We start from the raw sequence: 4,317 nt of genomic DNA, 5'->3' as shown, positions 1-4,317 counted from the left end.
TACGTTTGATGGCTAAAGATGGTATCATATTTATTGTTTTTATTATTATCCCTAAAATTTACTCATGAGATTGATACTTTCATATGCTCGTTTGTCATTTACCTTTACTCTCTTATGATTCAACTTTCTATATGTGGCCTAGGCATTTTTTTCTTTTGGATATCTTAATTTTTTTAATTTATTTAGATGTGGATTGGGAGTTTGGGGTTAGCAGATGCGAACTATTACATATAGAATGGATAAACAACAAGGTCCTACTCTATAGCACAGGGAACTATATTCAATATGCTGTGATAAACCATAATGGAAAATAATATGAAAAAGAATGTATACATATGTATAACTGAATCACTTTTCTGTACAGCAGAAATTAACACAACTTATAAATCAACTATACTTCAATACATTTTTTAAATAAATACAAAATAAATTTATGTATATGAATTCTTTTTGTAGGTAGGGTAAAAACACTTTGTTTATCATATTTGCAGAAAATATTTTCCCAGTTATGAGTTCGGTCTGTGAATTACTTACAAGTATACATATGTATAACTGAATCACTTTTCTGTACAGCAGAAATTAACACAACTTATAAATCAACTATACTTCAATACATTTTTAAAATAAATACAAAATAAATTTATGTATATGAATTCTTTTTGTAGGTAGGGTAAAAATACTTTGTTTATCATATTTGCAGAAAATATTTTCCCAGTTATGAGTTCGGTCTGTGAATTCACTTACAAGTAAAATGTTTAAATTCCAATATAGCCACATCCATTGACTCACTATGATTTCTTCCATAGTGTTAAGTCATCTCTCAGCCAAGAGATTATTTCAATATATCCGGATGTTTTCCTCTAGTTTTCTATAGTTTGATTTTTATTTACCATTTAACTTTTCAACCCTTTTACCTATCAGGTATATGATGCGAGAATAAAATCTGCTTCCTTACCCTGTGTAGGTTTCCATCTACCCCAGCATCATTTGGGGAATAGTCCTCAAATATTAAGATCGTCTAACAAAACTGATTTAGATCTTGCTGGTCTGCTTCTTAGATTTGTATATTTATTTTTGTTCCAGTATCAAATCAATTTAAAGATTCTTATGTTATAATACATTTTATTTGGCAGAACTAGTTCCCCTTCCTCCAATTATTCTTTGGTTTTAGTTTTTTAACTGTTGCTTGTCTGTCTAATTTCTTCCAGGTATTTAATGTTACTTTAGAAACATTTTGTTTCTTATCCCCCTCCTGAAAAAAATCCTTTCCATGCTGTGATTGGGATTACATTGAACCCTGATCTAATTTAAAGGGAATTTAGATATTCAATCTCCTTGTTCAGCTGTCTCCTTGAAATTTTCCCTGGATGTTTATATTCTTGATTTTTTAAGTGGTTTTTATTATTAGGTTAAAAAACGAACTTTTGTGTGTTTATTATGAATATAATACAATCCATTTCAAGTTAATTTAAGGTCATGATTTTTTCCATATGGATATCCAATTGTTTCATCACCATTTGTTGAGAGACTATCCTTTTCCCATAAATCATCTTTGTCCCTTTGTCAAGAATCAGTTGACCATGTAGGGATGGGTCTATACCTGGATACATTATTCTGTTTCATTAATCTATATGGCTATTCCTATGCCGATTACACTGTTATGATTACTGATGCTTTATATTAAGCCTTGAAACCAGATGTTGTGAGACTTCCAACACTTGTTCTTCATAAAATAGTTTTGGCTATTCTATTCCTTGTGCTTTTACAAAGTAAAGAACTACCTTAGAATCACCTTGTCTGTTTCTATTCATCAAAAAAACATGCTAAGATTTTAACTGGGATTGTATTGAATCTGTAGCTCAGTTAGGGGAAAACTGACATCTTAACAATAATGAGTCCATGAAGATGGTATATCTCTCTTTTTTATTAGGTCTTCTTTAATTTTTCTCAGCAATGTTTTGTAGTTTTTCTGTTTATTGGTCTTGTACATACCTTTATAAATTTATCTTTATGTACATTTGGTATTATTAATACAACTATAGATGGTATTTTAAAATTTCACCTTACCAATTACCTGTTGTTAATATAAAAGATACAGTTGATATTTTGTGTATTCATATTGTATCTTGGAACTTGTTAAACTTAGTTATTATCTCTAGTAGCTTTTTTGTAGATTCCTTAGACCTTTCTATCTAGAAAATTGTGTCATCTGCAAATAAAGGCAGTTTTACTTCTTCATTACCCATATGTGTATGAAGAGACACTACACCACCAAAATTTTATAGAAGCTGATTTGTAAAAGGCAGAATAAAAGATCCACTTATGTAAATTATGACCTGGTCTTGGGAACTTACTCAAAATAGCGATGTCCCCTCCACTGCTTTTTGCTCCTTAGAGAAAATTAAAGTCTGTGTCCACTGAGAATAGAAGCAATGGGTCAGATGAAGAAGCTGGGTCTAGGAATTTATCTGGTGAATTGAAACTGTATAGACTTATTCAGAATGTTCAGACTAAAATATATGTGTATTTTAAAACTTCTTAATTTATCTGCATTTATGCTTCATCAGAGTCCTGTTCTGGTGTACCTGCTTTGAGACTGATGCAGGTAATTCATGTTCTATGCCTTTGCTCATAGTAGGCGTCAAAAAAAAAAATTTGCATGTGGAACCTCGTTAGGACTTTTTCTGTCACAGAAAACTTACCCCGACTGGCATAGAAAAACAAAACTTGGCAAGTTATTGTATTTGCTCAGGTAACTGATAAATTCAGGGCTGCATTTTCAGGCCTGGCTGGATCTTTCTCTGACTCTTGGCTTTATTCATGAGCACCCTCTTCCCACATCCTTGCAAGATGGCCTTCAGCAACTCTAAGCTTGTCTTCCAGGAGCTCAGTAGGCTCGTGGAAAGGGAGGTCAGCTTCTGCACTAGTTACAACAGAAGTCCTGGGTTTGAGTCTCACTGGCCCAGCTGGCATCTGTGAACCCCCACCTGTGAGCCAGGGAGATGGGCTTAGCTTCACCCAAACTACAGGGATAATCAAGCGGTCATTAGCAAACACACTGTAGGATTCCATTTGTATGACATTCTAGGGGAAAAACAAAAGGGATAAGAGTAAGGAGAGGGGCTGACTAGAAGGGGATGGGGACATTTTATGCAGTGATATAAATATTCTTTATCTTGATTGCACTGGTGGTTACACAACTGCATACATTTGTCAAAAGCTGCAGAACTGTTCACCTAAAAAGGTGAATTTTGCTGTATGTAAAGTACACTCAATAAACATGAATTTTCTTTGCAGCCACTTAAGCCGAAGGTACTCTTTTCCCCATGGGGAATCGGTGTACAAAGGCTGCAAACAGCAGCCTCCTCGGTAGTGCATGCAGCCTGTGGCCTGTACGGGTTGCCCTAAGGGACCTTGCACATAGCCCTTTCCAGTGGACATTCATGACTGGCATGCTGTCCCCAATCTAAGCTCCAGACAGGTATGCGAGGTGCCTTTGGAAAGCCCCAGGGCACAGTGGTCAGGGTCCACATTGGCCAAGTCATAACGTCCAGCTGCACGAAGTTGTAGAACAAGGAGCATATGATTGAGGCCCTAGGCAAGGTTGAGTTCAAGTTCCCTGCTTGTGTGTGCCTTAGAATTCTTGGCCTGGGGGTACATGGTGGGTGGATGAAGGACCTGAGATGGAGAATGGAAGAGATTGCTGGGACTGTTTATAAAAGAAATTAGTTAATGCTTGGCAATAGCATCCCACCACAGTAAGATTATGTGAGTTTCTAAAGTCTCAGGATGAGCAAGTGGAGGAATCTGGACCTGGACTTAGGACTCCTGACACGGAGCTAGGAGTCTGTGGGCTGGCCACATCTTCAGCATCTTATGCTTGTCTCCCTTGTCCCCCTGGCAAACCCTCCAGGGAAAGCAGTGCTGACCCCCTCTGTGCTATCAACAACTGAGGAAGGCTGCTCCTTGCCTGGGTGGATGTGCTCTCTCACGAGCTCAAGCATGGGGGCTTGGGGCCTTGAGTGGAGGGTTGAGCCAGCTCCACTGCATAGGTTGCCACCATCAGACGCCTCCTGGTCCAGGGAAACTGACAGGCCTCACAATACTGCACCCTGGGCCCAACGAGAGTGAGTGACAGCCCTCCTCTGATGGGTGATTAATCCTGCAGTAGGTGGTACTCACTCCTGGCTCTGCCACTCACCCTTTCTCCAGTACCACCGTTGACTGACAGTGCATGTCATCCTGACCTTACACATCATTGGGTATAATTGCCAGGGGCTTATTAATTATTATCAATAATGCCTTGTGTGTGCATGG

General features: G+C 37.7%; 1 non-coding gene across 1 annotated transcript; it reads left to right on the top strand.

Annotated features, from left to right (window-relative positions):
• Positions 1-3,291: 3,291 nt before the first annotated feature.
• Positions 3,292-3,426, top strand: LOC132510577 (small nucleolar RNA SNORA70). Its single transcript, XR_009537376.1, has one exon. It is a non-coding gene; the product is annotated as a small nucleolar RNA SNORA70 (small nucleolar RNA).
• The last annotated feature ends 891 nt before the right edge of the window (positions 3,427-4,317 follow it).

The sequence above is a fragment of the Lagenorhynchus albirostris genome, chromosome 19, assembly GCF_949774975.1.
Source record: "Lagenorhynchus albirostris chromosome 19, mLagAlb1.1, whole genome shotgun sequence".
In the NCBI taxonomy this organism is placed as follows: Eukaryota; Metazoa; Chordata; class Mammalia; order Artiodactyla; family Delphinidae; genus Lagenorhynchus; species Lagenorhynchus albirostris.
The sequence above is the reverse complement of the archived record's forward strand: the minus strand, read 5'-3'. Positions and strand labels throughout refer to the sequence as shown.